The sequence below is a fragment of the Oryctolagus cuniculus genome, chromosome 14 (genome assembly GCF_051225735.1).
Source record: "Oryctolagus cuniculus isolate XC-2025 breed Fujian yellow rabbit chromosome 14, ASM5122573v1, whole genome shotgun sequence".
Taxonomy (NCBI): Eukaryota; Metazoa; Chordata; class Mammalia; order Lagomorpha; family Leporidae; genus Oryctolagus; species Oryctolagus cuniculus.
The window spans coordinates 85,170,521-85,197,987 of record NC_142880.1 but is presented as its reverse complement, the minus strand read 5'-3'; the positions used below and the strand labels follow the sequence as shown (position 1 = coordinate 85,197,987).

The following is a 27,467-nucleotide window of genomic DNA, read 5'->3' as shown; positions in this document are numbered from 1 at the left end:
TGTTACCAGAGTGGTTAAGATCATGGTCTTTGGAGTTAGAGCTTGGCTCTGAATCATGGTTCCTCCATCCTCTGGTTAGGTGATTTTTAAAAAAGTGACTGATACCTAAATTCCTTATTTTTATCAGATGTAAAGTTGAGAAAATAATATCATACATAAGGAAAATAAGGGATACATTATTTTCCTGTGTTGAAGAGATAATTAGAGAATTTAGACAGGGGCTAACATCAATAGAGACCTATCTTTGTATCTAACCACCATACCATTTTAGGCATATGGTGTGGTTGATAATGGTTATATCTGGGAGGTATAAGAGATTTTATTTTTCTGTGAGCTTTTCTAGATTTTATACAGTGAACCAATGGGATAACTTATTGTTTAAGATTTATTCCCGTAATTCATCATACTATAATGTTTTCACTTCAGAAATAAAACAAAATATTGTAAACCCTTTCCCATGTTATGAAATTTTTTTGTTATGGTAAAATATCAATAATATAAAATTTACTATTCTAACCATTAATAAGTATGCAATTAATTATCATTATACAATTCGTTGGCATATTGTACATGAAATACTTTTTCATAGCATTATTTTTATGGCCACATATTTACACTTAAATTGTTTCTAAATTTTTTGTTATTGTAATAAAACTGGAAGTTTGGAGAGGCTGATTTAGAGAACAAAATAACACTGAAATCTTTTTTTTTCTTTTTTTATTTTTTATTTGTATTATTTATTTTTTTTTGACAGGCAGAGTGGACAGTGAGAGAGAGAGACAGAGAGAAAGGTCTTCCTTTGCCGTTGGTTCACCCTCCAATGGCCGCCGCGGCCAGCACGCTGCGGCAGCTCATGGCGCTGATCCGATGGCAGGAGCCAGGTACTTATCCTGGTCTCCCGTGGGGTGCAGGGCCCAAGCACTTGGACCATCCTCCACTGCACTCCCGGGCCACAGCAGAGAGCTGGCCTGGAAGAGGGGCAACCGGGACAGAATCCAGAGCCCCGACCGGGACTAGAACCTCGTATGCCGGCGCCGCAAGGTGGAGGATTAGCCTAGTGAGCCGCGGCGCCGGCACGCTGAAATCTTTTAGACAGATTTTCTACTAAGGAATATTTAATGTAAGAACAGGTAGGATGGAAAGAACACATAGTCAACAAACAAAATGATTCATCTGATCCCATCCCTTATGCCATCATTCTCTTACCCTGAATGGATTTTGTTTCTTTGGGTGACAGAGAAGTTTAAGAATCTAGTTTGAGGAAAAAGTCAGTCCTACAGTTGGACTGTTCTCTCTCATGTGTTTTGTCTGCCACAGACATGGATATTTCTGGAGCTCATTGCCATGTGAGTTAAGAAGTTAGAATCCAGAAATGTTCTATGTTTAAATCCAGGATATATTTGATTACTGATTTTAGTCCGCATACTGAATTGGATTGTTAAGTCCTGACTTCCTTCTACCTACCTGTACAGTGAAACTAAGGCACTAAGAGGGCTGAAGACCTAGGGTGCTAGCAGCGTCCTCTGAGCTGTGAATTGTTGGGCTCCTTTTTTGAGGAATGTGTAAACTTGCTTTAAGCAATATTATTTTTCAGTTTATTTGATACTGTTTGTACCACAAATCCCTGTTTGAGTGCTTTCAGTTTTATTTTTACGAGCTCTTTTGGGGGTAGGTTTTACTCAGAGGTAAGAAGAAATAGCTAACCCTGTTTGTTATATTGTTTATCAGTTTTCTAAGTATTATATTGTATTTTTGTTTTGACATTTAACTTGTTTTTAAATGACTTTAATGCAATCTGGAGAATGCAGAAAGTACCAAGAATCAGAAAGTAGTCACTCATAATGCCATCATTTTAGATTAACCTTTTATGATATTTCCTTCTAGTTTTTTTATGTGCATTTTTCATGTAGTTGAGATCATACTGTGATTGTGTGCAATTTTGCATACTGTTTTTTCTTGAGCATTGTATGAAGTGTTTCCCATGTGTATTGGTCTTATCTTGGCAGAAAATAGATGAAAGCTTAATAAAAAATGCATGCATAATTTAAAGAAAGTTTTACAAGACAATTTGAATTTTTTTTTAAAATGACACAGGACAGATGATTTCAATAAGCAGAAGATTTTAATTATTAGAGTAAAAACTCTGACTCCCATGTTTTTTGCTTTCAGTTTCTATTCCCTTCAGGAAATTTTTCTTTTTAGTATTTTTGGTTTATATACAGATTCTCTCCTCCCTTCCCCTCCTCTCTTCTCCCCTCTCCTCTCTTCTCTTCTATTCCATAAGATTTATTTATTTATTTGAAAGGCCAAGTTAGAGCTATCATCCACTAGTTCACTCCTGAAATGGTTGCAAGAGCTAGACCTGGACAAAGCCAAATCCAGGAGCTCCATTCTCGTCCTGCAGATGGGTGGCAGGTACCCAAATACTTGATCCAACCCCTGCTAACTTCAGGCTCATTAACAGGATGCTGGATCGGAAGAGGAGCACCTAGGAATAGAACTGGCCCTCTGATATGAGATGCCAGCATTGCAAGTGACAGCTCAAACTGCTATGTCTCAGTTGTGGCCTCTTTACAAGGTTTCTTTGTGTGTGTGTGTATATGTGTGTGTATGCAAACGTGAATATTGATGGCTTATTTTTTTCTAGAAAAATGTCATCTTATACTGTTATCATTTTTAACCATCTTTTTCTTACATTAAAAAAATTTCTGCTTTGTGTCCTTCCTTACTGCCTTTTACTTTTCTTTTTAATTATTAGAAAAATATTTTGTCAAAATTTTAATCTCTGTGGTGGGAAGGTGTTCTTTTTTATAGAAAGCTTTTATTTAATAAATATAAATTTCATAGGTATAACTTTTGGATTATAGCGGTTCTTCCCCCCATACCCCCAAACCGTCCCACCTCCTACTCCCTCTCCCATCCCATTCTTCATTGAGATTTACTTCTAATTATCTTTATATACAGAAGATCAACTCTATACTAAGTAAAGATTTCAACAGACTACACCCACACAGATACACAAAGTATAAAGTACTGTTTGAATACTAGCTTTACCATTAATTCACATAGTACAACACATTAAGGACAGAGATCCTACATGGGGAGTAAGTGCACAGTGATTCCCGTTGATTTAACAATTGACATTCTTATTTGTGATGTCAGTGATCACCTGAAGTTCTTGTCAAGAGCTGCCAAGGCTATGGAGCCTCTTGAGTCCACAAACTCCAACATTATTTACACAAGGCCATAGTCAAAGCGGAAGTTCTCTCCTCCCTTCAGAGAAAGGTACCTCGGAAGGTGTTCTTGAATATTGTTCCTTGCCTAGCCAGTTTTGCTGCTTTGTAGAATCTTTTCTCTTTACTAGTGTTACGCCAGGTAGGACTCCGTGCAAGCTGAGGCTGGGTAATTGTAGTTGGAGTTGTTCCTATGGCATGTGAGTTCCAGGGCACTGGGTCTCATCTAGGAAAATAAAAGCACTTCCCTCTGCAGGTATCAGTTAGTGAAAGTAATGAAAAAATACGTTGTGTCTGCTCTTGTTTGAGGTTGTTCTAGGGTCTGTTGTTACCTCCCCCACCTGTTTTTTTTTTTTTTTTAAGATGTATTTATTTACTTGAAAACAGAGTTATAGTGATAGAGGAGAGACAGAAAGAGATCTTCCATTTGCTGGTTCACTCCCCAAGTGGCCACAAAGGCCAAGGCTAGGCTAGGTTGAAGCCAGGAGTCAGAAGCTTCATCTGGTCTCCCGCGTGGGTGCGGGGGCCCAAGTACTTGGGCCATCCTCTGCTGCTCCCAAGTGCATCAGCAGGGAGCTGGATCGGAAGTAGAGCAGCCACCAGCACCCATATGGGGTGCTGGAGCTGCAGGCTGTGGCTTAACCCACTATGCCACAGCTCTGGCCCCTACCTCTCCCTTTTCAAAGTATATCTAGGTTGCTTGGGCTTTTAATGAAGTTGGCCAGGCATTAAGGCATGAGCTTCCCACATATATTGAAAATGATCAGGTATTTAGGAGCTTGAACAGGCAAAAGTAACCTACCAATCTTTTAAAAATATACAGCTGATCGAAAGTCACACTCTTGAATTTAAAACATAACATTGACATCTGAATTCAAGTTTGTGATAGCTAACTTCATATCTGATGTATATCATAGTTCTCATCTAGTTTAGAAGAAAGACTATAGTACAATAAGTCAATAAACATTTTTAGATGTTAAATCTAATCATTTTTAAGTTTTGTTCTTACCACACACAAACGCGAAAGATAGTAGAAGGGTTCTTCCAAAATTCATGGAAAGTGGGTATTATAAAAATATTGTGTATCAATTAAAAAAATTTGCAACAAAATAAACTCAGGTTCCATGAACTTTTTGAAGTTTCATTATATGTGAGATAATACATATTTTAACTAAATTTTATGCCTAATTAAAATTTTATTTTTAGTAATTTTAAATCATAATGATAGCACATGGTTTATGGTATACAGTATGATATTTTGAAATGTGCATATGAACAATGTGGAATTAAATTAACCAATTAACATGTTCATGTCCAAATCAGTTATTTTTTCTTTTTTCATTTTTTTAAAAATGATACATTTTATTTAAATAAACTTGTGGGCCATTTGTAAGTCTTCTTTTGGGAAGTGTCTGTTGACTTTGACATTTTTGGTTATTTATTTTCTTGTTATTGAGTTGTTTGAGTTCATTACATATGTTGGAGGTTAGTCTCTTATGAGACTATGGTATATTTCATTTTTTTTTTGACAGGCAGAATGGACAGTGAGAGAGAGAGACAGAGAGAAAGGTCTTCCTTTTGCCGTTGGTTCACCCTCCAGTGGCCGCCGTGGCCAGTGCTAACTGCAGCTGGCGCTCTGCGCTGATCCGATGGCAGGAGCCAGGTGCTTCTCCTGGTCTCCCATGGGGTGCAGGGCCCAAGGACTTGGGCCATCCTCCACTGCACTCCCTGGCCACAGCAGAGAGCTGGCCTGGAAGAGGGGCAACCGGGACAGAATCCAGAGCCCCGACCGGGACTAGAACCCAGTGTGCCAGCGCCGCAGGCGGAGGATTAGCCTAGTGAGCCGCGGTGTGGGCCAGTATATTTCATTTTTTTAAAAAAAGATCTATGTATTTATTTGAGAGGCAGAGTCACAGAGAAGGAGAGAGAGAGAAAGGTCTTCCATCTGCTGGTTCACTCCCCAGATGGCCGCAATGGCTGGAGGTGGATGATCTGAAGTCAGGAGCCAGGAGGCTTCTCCGGGTCTCCCACACAGGTGCAGAGGCTCAAGCGCCTGGGTCATCTTCCACTGCTTCCCCAGGCCATAACAGAGAGCTGGATCAGAAGAGGATACAAAATGTCCGGATGGGATGCTGGTGCCGCAAGCATAGGCTTAGCCTACTGCACCACAGCACCAGCTCTAGTGGTGCATTTCAAATTCACTCAGTTATTTTAAAGCATAATGTATTATTATTGACTGTAGTCACACTTCTGTGCACTATGTCTCAAAAATTTCCTCCTGTTCACCTGAAATCATGTACTCTTTGCCCCCATTACCTCACTCCCATCTGTGCCCCAGCTTCTTGTAACTATTATTCTACTGCCTGCTTCTATGAATTCAACTTTTTAAGATTCTGTGTGTAAGTGAGGTCATGTGATATTTTTCTTTCTGTACCTGGCTTATTTTCCTTAGCATGATGTCATTTATGTTCATCCATGTTATCTTAAATGATGGAATATAATTATTTTTAAATCTGTCTGTTTATGTATACTGCTCTTTCTTCAACTGTTTATACATTAATGGACATATAGATTGAGTCTATATCTTGAGCTATTAGGACTATAACAAAATAGCTGAAGCAGGCTGTTTATAAAGAAAAGAGTTTTACTTAGTTTACATTTCTAGAGGTACGAGGGCATGGAACTGGCATCAGTGAAGCTCTGGTGAGGACCTCACGGTGGATGCCAGCAGCATATGCCAGAAGGGAGAGATCAAATCTTGAAACAGGGAACTGAAAGCAGTACAAAATTCTGGCTTGCTCTGATAACAACTCTCACAAGAGCGTAGGGGTTCCACAAGAACTATCATAATCCCTTCTGAAGGGAGCTCCCACATGACCTAAGGACCTTCCCCTAGGCCTCATCTCTTAAAGACTCCACATCCTCCTCCAGTACTGTCATCTCAGGAACCGCACTTCTAGTGTATGAGCCACTGTGGGGACAAATGCTATCCAAACCACAGCAGTAAATAATGCTGTAATAAACACAAGTACAGATATTATTTTTAAAATATTGATTTCAATTCTTTTGGGTATATTCTCAGAAGTTAGATATTGGATCTTGTGGTAGTTCTATTTTTATTTTTTAATTAGAGAAGGAGAGAGAGAGAGATTGAGAGAGTAAGCAGTCCATATACTGGTTCGCTACTCAAATGCTGGTAAAGTCTGGGGCTGGGCCAGGAGCTGGGACACAATCCTGGTCTCCCCCATAGGTGGCAGGAGCCCAGTAACTTGAGCCATCACTATTGCTTCCTAGGGTCTTCATTGTCAGGAAGCTAGAGTTAGAAACCGGAGCTGGAATTGAATCTAGCTACCCCAGTGTGGGTCAGAGGCATCTCAACAGGCGAAAGACCTGCTCCTGTTAGTTTTTTGAAGAAGCTCCATACTGTTTCTCATAATAGCTGTATAAGAATACATTGCTACCAAGAGTATGCAGGGGTTTACTTTTTTCCCTAACTTTGCCAGTTGTTGTTATCCTTCATCTTTTCAAAAAGCCATTCAGCAGTTGTGAGCTGATCTCTCATTGTATTTGCATTTCCCTGAGGATTAGTGATAAGCATTTTTTCAGGAACTTGTGGGCCATTTGTAAGTCTTCTTTAGGGAAGTGTCTGTGTCCTTTGACATTTTTAGTTATTTATTTTCTTGTTATAGAGTTGTTTTGGGTTCCTTATATATTTTGGAGCTTAGTCCCTTATCAGACTATGGTTTATCATAAGGGAAAAAACTTTTCTCCTGGTCACATGGTTGTCACCTTCATTTGTTTATTTTGCTATGCAATGCCTTTAAGGTCCGTGCAATCCTATCTATTTGTCTATTTTTGCTTTGGATGTTTAAGCTTTTTGGGGCATATTAATTAAAAAATCATTGCCTAAACATATGCTATGAAGCTTTTCCTGTATCTTTTCTTCTAGTAGTTTTATAGTTTCAGGCTTTATGCTTAATTCTTTATTCTGAGTTGATTTTTGCATATGGTATAGACAGGAGTGTAATTTCATTTTTCTGATGTAGATAAACAGCTTTTCCAGCACCATTTATTGAAGACAGTGTCCACTTCCTATTGTGTATTCTGGACACTTTTTTTAAAAGATTTATTTATTTATTTGAAAGGCAGAGTTACAGAGAATCAGAGGCAAAGAGAGAAAGGTCTTCCATTTGCTGGTTCACTCATCAAATAGTCACAACAGCTGGAGCTGGGCTAATCTGAAGCCAGGAGCCAGGAGCTTCTTCTGGATCTCCCACGTGGGTGCAGGGGCCCAAGGACTTGGGCCATCTTCTACTGCTTTCCCAGGCCATAGCAGAGAGCTGGATCAGAAGTGGAGGAGCCAGGGCTTGAACCAGCACCCACAAGGGATGCTGGCATTGTGAGCAGTGGCTTTATCCACTGTGCCACAGAGCCAGTCCTCTTGGTACTTTTGTCAAAACATATCGCCGTGGGCAGGTGTTGGGGCTCAGTGGGTTAAAATGCTGTTTGGGACCCTCACCTCCCATATCAGAGTGTCCGAGTTGTGGTTACTCTGCTTCCTGTCCAGCTCTCTGGTAATGTACCTAGGAAGTAGCAGATGATGGCTCAAGTACTGTGTCCTTGCTACCTATGTGAGAATCCCAGGTAGAGAGATCCTAGCTCCTGGATTCAGCCTGCCTTAGCTCTACTTCTTGCAACCATTTAGGGTGTGAACCAATGGATAGAATATGTTTTTCTCTTTCTCTCTTACTTTGCCTTTCAAATAAATATTTTAAAAAAATCAATTGGCCATGAATGCATGAATTTATAGCAGGCATGGGGCAACTTCCCCCCCCCCCCCATGGAGCATTTGGATATTTGTAACATCATTCATGGCCAGGCAGAAATATCAACTTAAAAATTAGCCTGTTGTGGATTTATTAAATTTTGGGTCCTGCCTGTAGTTGCCTTGGCAGGGCCAGACTAAATCATTTCTTGGGCCTTATATACCTTGAGGGCCAGGTGTTCCCCACCATTGATTTATGGACTTTTCATCCTGTTTCTTTGGTAAATGAGTCACTGTTTTTCTGCTAGTTTCATGCTGTTTTGATTACAGTGCTTTATGATATATTTTTGAAGTCATGCAGTATGATTTTTTGAGCTTTGTTCTCATGATTATTGTAACTTGTGTTTGCTTCTGGTTCCGTATGAGTTTTAAGATTTTTCCCTATTTAAGATTTTCCCTATCGTGAAAAGACATTGGATTTTGTCAGATACTTTTTTCTGCATTTAATGAGATGAGCTATGATTTTCAACCATTATTTTATTAAAATGGTGAATGTTATTTATTGAATTGCATAACTGAACCATTCTTACAACCCAGGAGTAAATCCTACTTGATGATTAATTCTTTCAAAGTGTTGTTGCATTCAGTTGGTTAATATTTTGTCAAGGATTTTTGTCATCTATGCTCATGAGGGATATTGGCCTGTACTTTTCTCTTCTTGTAATATCATATTCTGACTTTGTTATAAGGATAATGCTGATATTGCAAGAAAAGTTTGAAATTATTTCCACTTCTTCAATTTTTTTGGAAGACTTTGAAAAGATTGCTATTAGATTTTAAAAAAATTATTTTCATACAACTCAACTATAAGTCATCAGGTCCAGAGAGTTTTATTGATAGGAGAATTTATAGATTTTATAGATTTTTATAGATTACTTATTTCAAATGTAGAGCGAGAGAGCAAAAGAGCAAGAAGGAGACAAAGATCTTCCATTTGTTGGCTTAATCCCCCAGTGGCTGCAGTAGCTAGGGCTGGGCAAGGCCGAAACCAGGAGTTAGGAACTTCATTCAGGTCTCCCACAGTACTTGGGCTATCTTCTCCCTTCTCAGGTGCATTAGCAGGGAGGGGGCTGGATTGGAAGTGGAGCAGCAGGGACGCAAACTGGCACTTTGATATATGGTACTGGCATCACAGTGGCAGCTTAACCTGCTGCTCACAACCCTGGGCCTGATGGGAAACATTTTATTATTGATTCAGTATCCTTACTCAATATTAATCTGTTTAGATTTTCTATTTCTGGGGCTGGGTTTATGGTGCAGCAGATTCAGCTGTCACTTGCAATGCTAGTGTCTAGGAATTTATCTGTTTTTCTCTAGGTTATCCAATCTTTGGCATATAATTGTTCATGATAGTTTCTTATAATTCTTTGTATTTCTGTGGTATCAATTGTACTTTCTCTACTGTCATTTTTGGCTTTTCTCTTAGTCTTTTTTTTCTTAGTTAATCTAGCTAAGGATTTATTAATTTTGCTTGTTTAAAAAAAACCTTTTAGTTGCATTGATTTTTTTCTAATGTTTTCCTAATTTCCATTTTAGTTAATTCTGCGCTGGTCATTATTATTTCCTTTCTTGTACTAACTTTGGTTTTAGTTTGTTCTTTTTCTAGTTCCTTCAGGTATAATGTTAGACAGTTTAAGTTATTTTTTGATGTGTTTATTGTTAGATATTTCCCTCTTAGAACTGATTTTTTGCTGTACCCCATAGTTTTGATATGCTGTGCTTCCATTTTCAAAATTTTTTTAAATTTACTTTTTGATTTCTTATGTAACCCATTTTTTAGGAACATGTTTAATTTGAATTTTCTAAGATTTTTCCTGTTGTTAATTTCTAGTTTCATACCACTGTGATCTGAAAAGATAGCTGATATGATTTTAATACTCTTAAATTTGACTCATTTTGATGCATATGTTAATTAGTTTATTTCTTTTTTTTTAACTTTTATTTAATGAATATAAATTTCCGAAGTACGATTTATGGATTACAATGGCTTCCCCCCCATACTGTCCCTCCCACCCACAACCCTCCCCTTTCCCACTCCCTGTCCCCTTTCATTCACATCAAGATTCATTTTTGATTATCTTAATATACAGAAGATCAGCTTAGTATACATTAAGTAAGGATTTCAACAGTTTGCTCCCACACAGAAACATAAAGTGAAAAATAATAGATGATTTTTTTTTAAATGATGATGAAATCAGATCAGACCTATTGTCATGTTTAATCCCAGTGAGAGTCAAGTTGGGAGTTGATAATTTCTTTTCTTTTTTTTTTTTACAGAGGATCAATTTAGTATGCATTAAGTAAAGATTTCAACAGTTTGCACCCCCATAGAAACACAAAGTGAAATATATTGTTTGAGTACTTGTTATAGTATTAAATCTCAATGTACAACACATTAAGGACAGAGATCCTACATGAGGAGTAAGTGCACAGTGACTCCTATTGTTGACTTTACCAATTGACACTCCTGTCTATGGCATCAGTAATCTCCCTATGCTCCAGTCATGAGTTTCCAAGGCTATGGAAGCCCTCTGAGTTCTCCGATTCTTATCTTGTTTAGACAAGGTCATAGTCAAAGTGGAGGTTCTCTCCTCCCTTCAGAGAAAGGTACCTCCTTCTTTGAAGACCTGTTCTTTCCACTGGGATCTCACTCAGAGAGATCTTTTGCCAGAGTGTCTTGGCTTTCCATGCCTGAAATACTCTCATGGGCTTTTCAGCCGGATCCGAATGCCTTTAGGGCTGATTCTGAGGCCAGAGTGCTGTTTAGGACATCTGCCATTCTATGAGTCTGCTGAGTATCCCACTTCCCATGTTGGATCACTCTCCCCTTTATTTATTCTATCGGTTAGTGTTAGCAGGTACTAGACTTGTTTATGTGCTCCCTTTGACTCTTAGTCCTTTCATTATGATCAATTGTGAACTGAAATTGATCACTTGGAATAGTGAGATGGCCTTGGTACATGCCACCTTGATGGGATTGAATTGGAATCCCCTGGTATGTTTCTAACTCTACCATTTGGGGCAAGTCAGCTTGAGCATGTCCCAAATTATACATCTCTTCCCTCTCTTATTCCCACTCTTATGTTTAACAGGGATCACATTTCAGTTAATTTTCAACACTTAAGAATAACTGTGTATTAATTACAGAATTAAACCAGTCATATTAAGTAGAACAGACAAAAAAAACTACTAAGAGGGATAATGTATTAAGTTGTTCATTAACAGTCAGGGCAATGCTGATCAAGTCACCGTTTCCCATAGTGTCGATTTCACTTCAACAGGTTTCCTTTTTGGTGTTCAGTCAGTTGTCACCGATCAGGGAGAACATATGGTATTTGTCCCTTTGGGACTGGCTTATTTCACTCAGCATGATGTGTTCCAGATTCCTCCATTTTGTTGCAAATGACTGGATTTCGTTGTTTCTTACTGCGGTATAATATTCTAAAGAGTACATATCCCATAATTTCTTTATCCAGTCTACCGTTGATGGGCATTTAGGTTGGTTCCAGGTCTTAGCTATTGTGAATTGTGCTGCAGTAAACATTAGGGTGCAGACTGCTTTTTTGTTTGCCAATTTAAATTCCTTTGGGTAAATTCCAAGGAGTGGGATGGCTGGGTCGAATGGTAGGGTTATATTCAGGTTTCTGAGGAATCTCCAGACTGACTTCCATAGTGGCTTCACCAGTCTGCATTCCCACCAACAGTGGGTTAGTGTCACTTTTTCCCCACATCCTCGCCAGCATCTGTTGTTGGTAGATTTCTGCATGTGACCCATTCTAACCGGGGTGAGGTGAAACCTCATTGTGGTTTTGATTTGCATTTCCCTGATTGCTAATGACCTTGAACATTTTTTCATGTGCCTGTTGGCCATTTGGATTTCCTCTTTTGAAAAATGTCTATTGAGGTCCTTGGCCCATCTCTTAAGTGGGTTGTTAGTTTTGTTTTTGTGGAGTTTCTTGATCTCTTTGTAGATTCTGGTTATTAACCCTTTATCTGTTGCATAGTTTGCAGATATTTTTCCCATTCTGTCGGTTGTCTCTTCACTCTCCTGACTGTTTCTTTTGCAGTACAGAAACTTCTCAATTTGATGCAATCCCAATAGTTGATTTTGGCTTTGACTGCCTGTGCCTCCCGGGTCTTTTCCAGAAATTCTTTGCCTGTGCCAATATCTTGAAGGGTTTCTCCAATGTTCTCTAGTAACTTGATGGTGTCAGGTCGTAGATTTAGGTCTTTAATCCATGTTGAGTGGATTTTTGTGTAAGGTGTAAGGTAGGGGTCTTGCTTCATGATTCTGCACGTGGAAATCCAGTTTTCCCAGCACCATTTATTGAATAACTGTCCTTGCTCCAGGAATTAGTTTTAGATCCTTGATCAAATATAAGTTGGCTGTAGATGTTTGGGTTGATTTCTGGTGTTTCAATTCTGTTCCATTGGTCTATCCATCTGTTTCTGTACCAGTACCATGCTGTTTTGATTACAACTGCCCTGTAGTATGTCCTGAAATCTGGTATTGTGATGCCTCCGGCTTTGTTTTTGTTGTACAAGATTGCTTTAGCTATTCGAGGTCTCTTGTGCCTCCATATAAATTTCAGCACCATTTTTTCCAGATCTGAGAAGAAGGTCTTTGGTAGTTTGATTGGTATTGCATTGAATTTATAAATTGCTTTTGGGAGAATGGACATTTTGATGATATTGATTCTTCCAATCCATGAGCATGGAAGATTTTTCCATTTCTTGGTATCCTCTTCTATTTCTTTCTTCAAGGTTTTGTAATTTTCATCGTAGAGATCTTTAACGTCCTTGGTTAAGTTTATTCCAAGGTATTTGATTGTTTTTGTAGCTATTGTGAATGGGATTGATCTTAGAAGTTCTTCCTCAGCCATGGCATTGCCTGTGTATACAAAGGCTGTTGATTTTTGTGCATTGATTTTATATCCTGCCACTTTGCCAAAATCTTCTATGAGTTCCAATAATCTCTTAGTAGAGTTCTTTGGGTCCCCTAAATAAAGAATCATATCATCTGCAAAGAGGGATAGTTTGAGTTTTTCCTTCTCAATTTGTATCCCTTTAATTTCTTTTTCTTGCCTAATAGGTCTGGCTAGAACCTCCAGAACTATATTGAATAGCAGTGGTGAGAGTGGACATCCCTGTCTGGTACCAGATCTCAGTGGAAATGCTTCCAACTTTTCCCCATTCAATAGGATGTTGGCTGTGGGTTTTTCATAGATTGCTTTGATTGTATTGAGGAATGTTCCTTCCAAACCCAGTTTGCTTAGAGTTTTCATCATGAACGGGTGTTGTATTTTATCAAATGCTTTCTCGGCATCTATTGAGATAATCATATGGTTTTTCTTCTGCAGTCTGTTAATGTGGTGTATCACATTGATTGTCTTGCGCACATTAAACCATCCCTGCATACCAGGGACAAATCCCACTTGGTCTGGGTGGATGATCTTTCTTTTTTTTTAAAAGGTTTTATTTATTTATTTGAGAGGTAGAGTTACAGATAGAGAGATAGGTCTTCCATCCACTTGTTCACTCTCCAAATGGCCCCAATGGCTGGATCTGGGCCCATCTGAAGCCCAGAGCCAGGAGCTTCTTCCAGATCCCCATGTGGTTGCAGGGGTCTACGCGCTTGAGCCATCTTCCACTGCCTTCCCAGGCCATCAGCAAGGAGCTGGATTGGAAGAGGGAGCATCTGGGACACGAACCAGCACCCACGTGGGATGCTGGTGCTGCAGACAGAGTCTTAACCTATTACGCCTCTGTGGGGAGCAACTCGGACTATACTAAGTTACTGGAATTAAGACTTATTCTATGCATCTGCTTTCCCACAATATGGCGCTGAGAAGGGAAACAGCTTCTACACAGCTGCCTCCAGTTCAACCAATAAACTGTAGGACCTACTCCTGATTGGAGGAGAGCAGCGTACTCGGCGTGTGGGTAGCAGAGTTGGGATTGGTGGAAGAGGACTATAAAGGAGGAGAGAGACAACATGCACCAGAAACATCTGAGGGAACATCTATCTGAAGGAACACCTGTGCAGCCCCCGAGAGAGCCGGCCGGCGGTGTGCCACTCCCCTGCGGAAGTGGGGAAAGTGGCCAGGGGGAACCGCCCTTCCACGGAGGTGGAAGGGACGGCAGCCAACCCGAGAAGAACCAGCAGCAAACCCGGGGAGGGCCGAGCAGACAAGAGAACAGCGCAGGGTCCTGTGTCGTTCCTCCACGAAGATGGGGAACGACATAATGGTGCCGTGACTCGGATATGAAGCCTAGGCAGGGTTTAGTGTCATTCCTCCATGAAGAGGGAGAGCGACATAATGGTGCCGTGACTCGGATAGGAAACTTAGGAGGGAAGAAATGGGAAGAAGTGGAAAAATACCGGAGAGAGAGACTAGCAAAGAGCCTAGGGAAAAGCCGGACAGAAAAGGTGCCGGAAGAAGCTATCGAAAGCCTAGGCATAGACTCGGATACGGACTTTGGGAAAGAAGTTAGGATTTAAAGTGAAAGCAAGAAGAAACTTAGACTCAGATACGGACTGCAGGTTGAAAATGAACGTGAAACCTATAAGAAACTTAGACTTGGATACAGACTCTGGGGAGAGGCCAGGAGAAATGAGGGAGGAATATTGTAGGAAGAAAACTTAGGGAAACATACCGGGTAGAGAAAAATGTTAGGGAGGATGAAGCCGCGAGTGCAGGCGGAAGCGGAGACGTAAGCTATCTTGGGATTCTTCAAGTCAGCCCGGGGAGCAAAAGGCGAAAATCTGGAACCAGAGGCAGAGACGTGGGCCGCCAGGTTGGAATTCGCCAGGTTAGTCTGGGGAACTTGGACTGAATGCCGGTGGCGGAAACGTGAGCTACGCTGTGTGATTCGCGGAAGCCGCTGCGTGCAGAGAGAGCATGGGGCGTGAATAGATAGGGAACGCAGGGCTGGCGCGAAGGCCGTGGTGCGGGCACGAAGGGCGTGGAGACCGCGGAGCGCGCGAAGCTGAGCCGCACAGAGCCGGGAGCCCGCCGCAGGGCGGGCGCCGGGAAGCCACGCAGATGAGAGAAGCGCGGGCTGAAGCGGCGCAAAGCTGGGAAGCCGCCGCGGGGCGGCGAGGCGCCGAGAAGCAGCCTCGGGGCGGGCGCCGGGAAACCGCGGGGATAAGAGAAATACAAGTTTAGAAGTAAAATGAGAGAAATAGGAATGCTGGCAAACAGAAGTAAAATAGGAGAAATAGGAATGCCCAGAGGTAGAGAAATAGGGAAAAATAAGGCCTCCCCACAACACGGCAATGAGAGAGCTTGGATTCGGTCTGCCTGATTAGTAAGACGATAAGCACCTGTAGGCGGCTGCAGGTCACCGAAGACAGGCACGAATCAACATCAATAAGTCTCCCCACAATACGGCAATGAGAAGGCTTGGATTCGGTTTGCCTTATTGGTAGGGCTTGTAAGCACCTGTGGGAACTCTAGCAAGCAGAGCAGAGCGTGTGCCGCGGGGCACCGAAGACAGGCGCATATCAACGCCAAAAATAAAAAGAAAGGGGGATCTGTGGGGAGCAACTTGGACTAGACTAAGTTACTGGAATTAAGACTTATTCTATGCATCTGCTTTCCCACAATATGGTGCTGAGAAGGGAAACAGCTTCTACACAGCTGCCTCCAGTTCAACCAATAAACTGTAGGACCTACTCCTGATTGGAGGAGAGCAGCGTACTCGGCGTGTGGGCAGCCGAGTTAGGATTGGCGGAGGAGGACTATAAAGGAGGAGAGAGACAACATGCACCAGGAACATCTGAGGGAACATCTATCTGAAGGAACACCTGTGCAGCCCCCGAGAGAGCCGGCCAGCGGTGTGCCGCTCCCCTGCGGAAGTGGGGAAATTGTCCAGGGGGAACTGCCCTTCCACGGAGGTGGAAGGGACGGCAGCCAACCCGGGAAGAACCAGCAGCAAACCCGGGGAGGGCCGAGCAGACAAGAGAACAGCGCAGGGTCCTGTGTCGTTCCTCCACGAAGATGGGGAGCGACATAATGGTGCCGTGACTCGGATATGAAGCCTAGGCAGGGTTTAGTGTCATTCCTCCATGAAGAGGGGGAGCGACAGCCACAGTACTGGTGCCTAATTAGTTCATTTAAATCATTCTGCAGTGTCTGCACATCTCAGCAAAACCTGTTGGACATGATACATACATATACTTTGTGCCAAACAGAAAAAAAGACAACTGAATTTTGAAGATGATCAAATAGAGGTATCCAGTGTTTCCTTGCTCCTCCAGAGAAGAACCAAACAACCAATGAACATCTACATTTTGAGGTGATTATTTGAGGGAAAACACTAGAACTCATCAAGGGAGATGTAGGGATCTATAGGACCCAGAGACCTGGGGTGGCATCATAGAGAGGAACAATGCCAGCTGGCAACCAGAACACTGGCAGTGTGTCTGAAAGTAATCCTTGTTGCAGGGGAAAGCATAGACAAGAGGCTCAGCAGTGTACATCTGCATGGATATCTTATGCCGGCTAGCATCTCTACAGGAGTGGTCCAGAGTCATCACAGGCTTCGAGCTCAGTAAGGGCAGTGCCTAGAGTATACACTGCAGCCTTACTTCAGAGAAGGAACTCACATCGTCTCTCCCCAGACCTCCGCAGCATTGACTAAGGCAACGTGATGCCATCTTGAGAAAAGTCACTGTCAGAATGCATATTGAGCTGCAGGGTGATCTCCCCTATGAACATGGATAGGAAAATTCCCAGCAAAATACTAGTAACTTGAATTTAATAGCACATCAAAAAGATAATCTACCATACAAAGATGGTTCAGTAAACACAAATTAATAGACATAGTATATCATAGCAACAGAATGAAAGATAAAAATCATATAGTCATCTAAACAGATGCAGAAAAACTTTTTGACATCCATTCACTGTTAACACCCTAAATGGGTATAGAAGGAACATACCTCAGTACAATAATGGCTATATAAGAAAAACCCGCAGCCTGAATGGGGAAAATATGAAAGCATCTCCTCTATAATCTGGAACTAGATAAGGTATCCATTCCATCACTGTTATTCAATATGATATTGAAAGTCTTAACTAGAGAAATTATGTAATAGAAAGAAATGGAAGTATACAAATAATAAACGAGAAAATCAGTTATTCCTATTTGCAGATGATTATTCTATACCTAGAAAAATGTAAAAACTTCATCAAGAGACTGTTAGATAAGAAAACTGAATTCAGTAAAGTTGCTTTATTAAAATCTACATATGAAAATCAGTACTATTGTTTCAACCAATAAAGAGCTCCCTGAAAAATCATAAAGGCAGTCTCATTCACAGTAACTGCTGAAATTAACATGTAGGAATAATTTTAACTAAGGGCATGAAAGACTACCATGACGAAAATGATAAAACATTGATGAAATAAACTTAGAAAATGGAAAGACCTTCCATGTTCATGAATTGGAAGAATTAATATTATTAAAATGTCTGTACTACACAAAACAATTTACAGATTCAGTTTGATCTCCATGAAAATACCAAAAGTCCCCAAACAACCAAACAATGTCGAGCAAAAAGAACAAAGCCGGAGGTGGGTGTTGTGGTGCAATGGTTTAAGCCTCTGCTGTGGTACCAACATCCCGTATCAGAGTGCCAGTTTAAACCCTGGCTATTTTGCTTCCAGTCCAGCATGTTCTGATGTTCCTGAGAAGGTAGTGGAAGGTGGCCCAAGAGCTTGGATCCCTGCCACACATGTGGGAGACAGGATGGAGTTTCTGGCCGCTGGCTTCAGCCTGGCCCAGACCTGGCTTTTGTGACCATTTGGGGGAGTGAACCTGCTGATGTAAGATCCCTCCCTCCCTCCCTCCCTCTCTCCCTCCCTCTCCCCCTCTCCTCCTCTATCCCTCTCCCCCCACCTTCTGATTTTAAGACAAACTTCTGAGCTATAGTTATCAAAACAGCATGGTACTGGCATGAAAACAGACTCATAGACATCCCAGATCTTATCTACAGTCAACGGATTCTTGACAAAAGCTCCCAAAACATATATAGTGGAGAAGACACAACCTTTTCAATACATGGTGCTGGGAAAATTAGATTTCCAAATGCAGAAGACTTTAACTTGATCCCTACCTCTTGGTTTATTAAAAAATCAACTCAAAATGGATAAAAGACATAAATGTAAGACCTGGAACAATCAAATGACTGAGAAAACATAGAGGAAATATTCTGTAAACACTAACTAGTACAGGCCACAGTTTTATGGATTATTATGATTATTGTAAATGCTGTTGAAAGGGAAATCTTATACACTGGTGGTGGGAATATAAAGTAGTATAGCCATTATGGTGAATAGTATTGAGGTTCCTCAAAGAACTGAAAATGGATTTACCATGTGCTCTAGGTATCCCACTTATGGGTAAATATCAATATATCAAAGGGATACTGTATTCCCATGGTTATTGCTACACTGTTCACAATAGGTAAGATATAGAACCAATTTAGATATATACCAACAGATTAATGGATAGGTTAAATGTGGTATATATACACAGAATAGAGAGGTCTCTGGTTTTGGAAATGAAGCAAAATGAGCTGGACTCTTTCCCCAGAGCAATACAATAACCCAGCGACTTCCCAAACTAGGTTCAAGGTTTCCAGGGCTATGGAGTTCCCCAGCAGTAATTCAAGGGTGATCTTTCAGCTCTTGTTGTACGGAGCCATCTTGAAACCTCACACATCCAGGGTCCTGTGAAACAGCTGCTTCCATCAGTTCCACAGACCGCCCTGTGAAATACTGGGAGACCTTACTCTCCTTCCCATGGCCCCAGGAACAACTTGGGTGGCATGTTTTGAGCAATTCAGTCTGCAGAGGTCCCCAGGAAACAGGAAGCCTGGCGTAACTTCCTGTTCTTTTTGAAGCAACTGGGTGATTCTTCCAAAATACCCTTTGTACAGCAAGCAGCCAGACAGCTATGGAGCAGCTGAGCCCACAGGGAGAAACTCTACCTCCCTGCCCATCCTCCTTTGGCCTGAAGAGTCAGTAGAGCAGCCCACTCTCAAGATTGGTCCATAGAATCCTTGTGAAGCAGATGTGGAGCCTTGCCCACAACCCTTGGCCCCAAGAAGCAGCTTGGCAGACCTCCCTGACCAGGTCAGTCCCTGGAGGCCCTCTGAAGTTACCCATGTGGGTCTGAGACACAAAAAGGCATCACTCCACACACACACAAACCTTGGTACCAGGCACACTGCTGCACTTACCTGGACCTATAGGATTGGTCCCGCCTTAATGTGACCCAAAGTAACTGACATGTGCCCTGCATCCACAGCCATGTTGCACTGAACTCAGAGCTGCCAGCAAACCTGCCCCACTGAAAGGTGCTGTATTTCAGTTGGTGGGGAAATCACAAGCCCTGCAGCCTAGGTTATTGGGATAACCACAGCCATTCCTAATGTTGATTACAGCAGGAGAAATTACATAGCCACTATCCTAAAGTGTCCACCTGGAACCAAAGCCAGCACCATATAACCAACATTTTATGATGCCTCAGTGCCTCACCAGCAGAAAGTCTTTTGCTATGGAAACTACCCTAAAAATTGATAGAAATAACTAACTACTAACTCACAGGTGCACAAGAACCAGTATAGGGGCACAAGAAGAATGAAAAAATATGGTTACATGGTGTCTGCAAAGGATTGCAACTATTTAGCAATGGAAATTGATGAATTGTATGACAGAGACTTTAAGGATAATGATTTGTGAGGAGAAAAATGATATGCAAGAGAATATAGACATTATTCAATGATATGAAGAAGATAGTTCATGATATGAATGAGAAATTCACTTAGAGAATAGAGTTCATAAAAAGGAACCAATTAAAAATCTTGGGACTAATGAACTCAATAAATTAAATGTAAAATATAGTTGGAAGCCTGAACAGAATTCAGCAGGCAGAAGAAAGAATTTCTGTGCTTGAATAGAAGTCTTTTGACCAGTCAATAGCACCTGCCACCCAAAGTTAAGGAAACCCTCAGGAGTTAAGTGAGCAAACATTTACAATGTGGATTTTCCAGATGAAGAGAAAGTAAAAGGCTAGGAAACTTATTAAGAGAAATAGTTGCTGAAAACTTCACAAATCTTTGGAAAGATATGGACATCCAGGTTCTGGTAACCCCAAAAGACTCAATAAATTTGGACAAAAATGATTGCTTATGAGTCATGTTATAGTAAAACTCTCCAAATATACAAGACAAAGAGAGAACTTTAAAACAGGAGAAAGTGTCAAGTAACTTTTTTTTTTGACAGGTAGAATTAGTGAGAGAGAGAGAGAGAGAGAGAGACAGAGAGAAAGGTCTTCCTTCCGTTGGTTCACTCTCCAAATGGCTGCTACGGCCAGCACTGCACCGATCTGAAGCCAGGAGCCAGGTACTTCCTCCTGGTCTTCCATGCAGGTGCAGGTGCCCAAGCACTTGGGCCATCCTCCACTGCCTTCCCGGGCCACAGCAGAGAGCTGGACTGGAAGAGGAGCAACCGGGATTAGAACCCGACACCCATATGAGATGCCGGCGCCGCAGGTGGAGGATTGACCGAGTGAGCCACAGCGCCAGCCCTCAAGTAACTTTTATAAGAGAATCCCCATGAGATTAATGGCAGACTTTTTGGCTGAAATCTTCCAAGCCAGGAGAAAATGGGATGAAATATTCAAAAGCTCTGCCAGAAAAATAAAATGTCAGCAAAGCTATCCATCAGAATTGCAGAAAGAAAGGTTTTCCATAACTTGGAAAAAATGAAGGAATTCATCACCACCAGACTTGTACTTCAGAGAATGTTTAAGGGAGTCCTTAAAACACATGAAAGTATAAATATCAGCAGTAGAGCAGATACACAAAAGATAAAAATTAATTATTCATATTTTAGTTTCACACTTCTTGAATTTGATTTGTTATATATGTGGGGAGCAACTCGGACTAGACTGTTACTCAAATTAAGACTTATTCTATGCATCTGCTTTCCCACAATATGGCGCTGGGAGAGGAGGAAACAGCTTTTACACAGCTGCCTCCAGTTCAACCAATAAACTGTAGGACCTGCTCCTGATTGGAGGAGAGCAGCGTACTTGGTGTGTGGGTAGCAGAGTTGGGATTGGTGGAAGAGGACTATAAAGGAGGAGAGAGACAACATGCACCAGAAACATCTGAGGGAACATCTATCTGAAGGAACACCTGTGCAGCCCCCGAGAGAGCCGGCCGGCGGTGTGCCGCTCCCCCACGGAAGTGGGGAAAGTGGCAGGGGGAACCGCCCTTCCATGGAGGTGGAAGGGTCGGTAGCCAACCCGGGAAGAACCAGCAGCAAACCCGGGGAGGGCCGAGCAGACAAAAGAACAGCGCAGGGTCCTGTGTCGTTCCTCCACGAAGAGGGGGAGCGACATAATGGTGCCGTGACTCGGATATGAAGCCTAGGCAGGGTTTAGTGTCGTTCTTCCACGAAGAGAGGGAGCGACATATATATTTAGTTAGGAGTTTTTCACCTGTATTAGGACTATCATTGTATATTTTTTTTCTTGTTCTCATTAGGTTTTGAAGTCAGGGTTATGTTATTTTCTCTTTTTTCAAGATTTATTTATTTATGTGAAATGCAGAGTTATCGCGCGAGAGATTTAAAGACAGAGGAAGAGAGAGAGGGAAAGATCTTCCATCCCTTGGTTCACTCCCTAACAGGCTGCAACAGCTAATGCTGGGTTAGGCCTAAGCCAGGAGGCTGGCAGTCTTTCCAGGTCTCCCACGTGGGTGCAGGAATCCAATAACTTAGGCCATGTGGTCATGCTTTCTCAGGTGCATTAGCAGGAAACTGGGTTGGAAGTAGAGCCTATATGGGATGCCTGCAAAGCAGGCATGGGCTTAACTTGCTGCACCGGAATGCCAGCTTAGTTTCTTAAAGTGAGTTGCAAAGCATTTGCTCTTTTGTTTTCTGAAAAGACATTTTATTGTACTATTATTTATTCTTTAAATGTTTAGTAAAATTTACCACTGAAACCATGTGGGCCTTTTGTTAACTCTGGAGGAATTTAAAATGAGTTTAGGGGTACATATTTGGGTCAGTGGTTGATACTAGCTGGGACATGCACAGCCCATAGCAGAATACCTGAATTTGAGTTCTGGACTCTGCTTTTGATTCCAGCTTCTCATTGATGTTCACTCTGGGAGACAGCAGGCTCAGTAGTTGAGTACTGCCACCCATGTGGGAGACCTGGATTGAATTCCAGGCTCCTGACTCTAGCGTGGCCCAGCCCCACCTACTGCAGGCATGTGGGGAGTGAAACAACAGATGGAAGAATGATTCCTGTTTGTCTCTTTGCCTTTGAGATAAATGAAGATTTAAAAAAAATTAAATGGAAGTTAACCGACTCTGGAACTTGTTATTCATTAAAATACATTTTCATTTCTTAAATACATCTGGGGTTATTCAGTTTTTTTCTTTCCATGTCAGTTTTACAAATTGGTATTTCTGAAGAAATATGAGCATTTTACATATATTTCCAAAGTTGTCAGCAAAAATTGTTTTTAACATCATTTAGAATATTAAAAATAGAGCTGTCCTGTGATTCACAATCCCTCTGGTGAGTATAAATCCAAAGGAAATAAAATCAGTTTGTTCAAAAGACATTTGAAGTCCCATCCATGTTTATTGGAACTCTATCCACAGAGGCTAATATATGGAATCAACCTAAATGTTCATCAGTAGGGGAATGGATAAACATTGTACAAATACATAAGGAATACTTTTCAGTATTTTTAAATTTGAAACTGTCATATGATTGAACCCACTGTAAAATAAGCCAGGCACAGAGAGACGATATGCTGCTTGATCACAGATCTCATTTGTGGACTCCAAGACAATTGGTTTTTAGAATATTATTAGAGGTCAGGAAGGAGAGGCAGGTGGAGGAAATAGGGAGAAGGAAGTAAATGGGTACAATGTTATAGTTAGGTAGGAGAAACAAATTCTGATACTGTGTTCTGAAGAAATATGAGCATTTTAAGTCAGTGGATACATTAACAATAATGTACATTTCACAGTATTTAGAAAAGAGAACTTTTAGTATTCTTAACTCAGAGAAATGATGAATGGTCGAAGTGATGGTGTGCTAATTAATTTGATCATAACTCAATGTGTATATATCAAAACATCACATTGCAGTCCATAAAATGTGGAATAGTGTTTCAATCAAAATTTTAAAGAGAAAATAAATTCCTGTTACAAAGTGGAATTCACTTAGGAGCCTCTGACTCCTGGAAGAAGATTGTATTTATTTATTTATTTTTGTCTCATATATTTTACTTTTTAAAAAAAATTTTATTTAAGATATACAAATTTCATGTATACAGATTTAGGAACATAGTGATACTTCACACCCTACCCTCCATCCTGCCCATGTTCCCACTTGTCCTCCTCCTTCTTCAGTTCTCTCAATTTTTACAGTGATCTACTTTTAGATTACTTTACACTCATAAAATTAACCCTTCACTAAGAGTTCAACAAATAGTAAGAAGAAGAAAAGAAAAAAAAAAAAAAACAACACTGTCCAGAGCTGTAAACAATCATGGAAGCTCAAAATGTCAATTTCACTCTTATACATTACATTTTGGTACTCTATTAATTACCAGAGATTAGGGAAAACATATGGTATTTGTCTTTTTGGTACTGGCTTATTTCACTAAGTATAATGGTGTCCAGTTGCATACATTTTGTTGCAAAAAAACAGGATTTCATTTTTTTTTACAGCTAAGTAGTATATAATTTTCTTATCCAATCATCAGTTGAAGGACATAGCACTTTGTTGGTGTAGGGTAGCTGGGGTGAATTTCAGTAAAGTACTGAAAAAATAAGCTAGATGAACTAGCTTAAGCATTCATATCATTTTTATTTTCCTTTTTTTTTTTTGCTAGAAACAGGAGATTTAGGTAAACATTTCCGAAGACCCCAAAGTAGTTTATAGAAGACATCACTATCACAAGATGTTTTGTGTATAAAAGGTTGTACTTTCCATGAATTTGCAAAACTCTCTGTAGTAGATAGCTTTTATTTGGAGATTCAGACTGATTTTTTACTTTGAATGAGTTCAGGAGTTACTTTTTTTTTTATTAAAATGGCAGAATGACATTATTTGACATTGTAAAAGATTTTCCTTGATGCTGTGGTGAAGATAGTCTGTAGGAAGCAAGCATAGAAGCAGGGAAACTGTTTAACAGGTTATTACAATAATCAAGAAAAGAGGCCGAAGTGCTTAGAGTAGGAGTGATAGGGCATGGAAAGATTGTTTGTATTTTTGGCATGCATAGTCAGATCTGCTAGCAAACAGGTTTAGGGCCTTAAATGTTCAAAGAAGTCAAGAACAAAACATAAGTTTCCACCCTGTCTTTATTATTCTACTTACAGGAAGTCTTGAAGTTGAGTAGTGTCAGTCTTCAGACTTCGTTTTTTCTCTTCAATTTTTTGTGTATCTCCTGGGTCTTTTGCTTGTCCTTATATATTTTAGAATGGACTTCCTGGTATCCACAAACCTCCCCTCCCCTCCTCTTCCCTTCCCTCTCCTTCCCTCCCCTCCCCTCCCCTTCCCTCCCCTTCCCTCCCCTCCCCTTCCTTTTTTATTTTAAAGATTTATTTATTTATTTGAAAGGTTGAGTTACAGAGAGAGAGAGAGAGAGAGAGAGAGAGAGAGAGAAAGAGAAAGTGTTTCATCTGCTGGTTCACTCCCCAAGTGGCCAGAACAGCCAGGGCTGGGCCAGACTGAAGCCAGGAGCCAGGAGCTTCATTGAGGTCTCCCATGTGGGTTCAGGAGCCCAAGCACTTAGTCCATCTTCTGCTACTTTCCCAGGCTGATTAGTAGGGAGTTGGATCAGAAATGGAATGCACTTAGTCCATCTTCTGCTACTTTCCCAGGCAGATTAGTAGGGAGTTGGATCAGAAATGGAATGCCCAGGACTTGAATTGGTGCCCATATGGGATGCCAGAGTCCTAGATAGTGGCTTCACTAGCTATGCCATAGCACCAGCCCCTCTTTTTATCATTTTAATCAGGGTTTTGTAGTTTTCTGCACATGAGGAGACTTCAAAATGTTTGTGGAAAATGAAATTAATAAGATTAGAGGCCTGTGCCACGGCTCACTAGGCTAATCCTCCGCCTGTGGCGCCGGCACTCCAGTTTCTAGTCCCGGTTGGGGTGCCAGATTCTGTCCCGGTTGCTCCTTTTCCAGTCCAGCTCTCTGCTGTGGCCCGGGAAGGCCATGGAGGATGGCCCAAGTGCTTGGGCTACACATGGAAGACCAGAAGGAAGCACCTGGCTCCTGGCTTTGGATTGGTGCAGGGTACCGGCTGTAGCAGCCATTTGGGGAGTGAACCAACAGAAGGAAGACCTTTCTCTCTGTCTCTCTCTCTCTCACTGTCTAACTCTGCCTGTCGAAAACAAACAAACAAAAAGATTAGCTTTGGGGCTGGTGTTGGGCTGGCATTGTGGCATACCTGGTTAAGCTCTGCTTAACTGCTTAACTCTGATTTGAGTCCCGGGGGCTCTGCTTCTGATCCAGCTCCTTTCTAATGTGCCTGGGAAAGCAGTGGAAGATGGCCCAAATCACTGGGACCCTGCGCCCATGTGGGAGACCTGGAGGAAGCTCCTGGCTCCTGTCTTCAGCCCAGCCCCGCCCTAGCTGTTGCAGCATTTGAGGAGTGAACCAGCAGATGGTAGACACTTCTCTCTCTCTGTATCTCCCCCTGCCTCTTTCTCTGACTTTCAAATAAATAAATTTTAAAAAGATCTGCTTATTTTTCTGCAAAAAATTTTGAAATCCATGAATTTTTTCATAACATGCATTTTTTTAAAAAATATTTTTATTTTATTTTATTTGAAAAGCAGAGTTACAGAAGAAGGGGGTGGAGAGGAGGAGGGAGGGAGGGAGGGAGGACAAGAGAGAGAGAGAGAGAGATTGAGATTGAGATTGAGATTGAGATTGATTCTCCATCTGCTGGTTCACTCCCCAGATGGCCACAACTGCAGGGATGGGGCCAGGCTGAAGCCAGGAGACAGGAGCCTCGTTCAGTTCTCCCACGTGGGTGAAGAATCCAAGCGCTTGGGCCATCCTCTGCTGCTTTCCTGGATGTACTAGCAGGGAGTTGGATTAGAAGTGGAGTAGCTGAGATAAAACTGCCATTACAGGCAGCAACTTCACCCACTAAGCGCTGGCCCCACAACATGCATTTATGGAAGCTTTTTGAACATTTCTCTCATAGAGATCATGTACATATTTTGTTAGGTTTATACCTAAGTATTTCATTTCTGGTGTGTTAATATAACTAGATTTTTGTTTTTAATTTCAAATTTCAGTTGTTCATTGCTGATTTATGAGAAAGTGATTGACTTTTGCAAATTAATGTTATATCCAGAACTCTTGTTATAATCACTTATTCTAATATATCTTCATAAGACTTGTGAACATCAAAAATGTTATTGTAGATAATTGTAAATAATTCTTAAACTACTACATATTGAGTATTCTCCATCCAGAATGCTTGAGAACAGAAGTGTTTTGGATTTTGGATTATTGTGCAATGATATTTGCATATACATAATGAAGTATGTTGGGCACGGACCCAAGTGTAAACACAGAACTCAGTTATGTGGCATATACATGTTATATTCATAGCCTGAAAGTATTTTATAATATTTTGGTTGTGTTTAAATTTTTAAATTTATTTGTTAGATAGTAAGAGAGTGAGAGTGCTCCCATCTATTTGTTCATTCCTGAAATGCTCACAATTGCCAGAGAGGGGCTAAGATCCTAGAAGTTGGAAGCCAGGAGTGCAATTCAGTTCTCCTCCATGGGTGGTAAGAACCCAATCACATGAGCCATTGCCTGCTGCCCCCAGCAAAATCGCATTAGAAGGAAGCTGGAGTTATAGGTGCCAGAGCAGGTATTAGACCCAGGCATTTTGATGCAGAACCTGGGAGTTCAAACACCCACCACCCCTGTAGCTAGGTTTTGACTGCAGTTCATCATATGAGTTCGTGTGTAGCATTTTTTACTTATGATGTTACATCAGTGCTCAAAAATTTTCAGATTTTGGGGATAGCATTGTGGTATAGTGGGTAAAGCTGCCTCCTGCAGTGCCAGCATCCCATATGGTGCCAGTTTGAGTCCTGGCTGCTCCACTTCTAATCCAGCTCTCCGCTAATGGCCTGGGAAAGTGGTAGAAGATGGTCCAAGTGCATGAGTCTGTACCCATGTGAGAGACCCAGAAGAAGCTCCAGGCTCCTGGGTTTGGATCGACCGAGCTTTGGCCGTTACAGCCATTTGTAGAGTGAACCAGTGGATGAAAAGCCTCTCTTTCTCTCTCTCTCTGCCTCTGCCTCTCTGTAACTGCCTTT

At 41.2% G+C, this 27,467-nt stretch overlaps 1 protein-coding gene across 2 annotated transcripts in view; it reads left to right on the top strand.

The window, feature by feature from the left end:
- LOC100355797 (snake venom 5'-nucleotidase) overlaps window positions 1–27,467 on the top strand; it is a 107,001-nt gene that overhangs the window by 28,707 nt on the left and 50,827 nt on the right. The window lies entirely within an intron of this gene.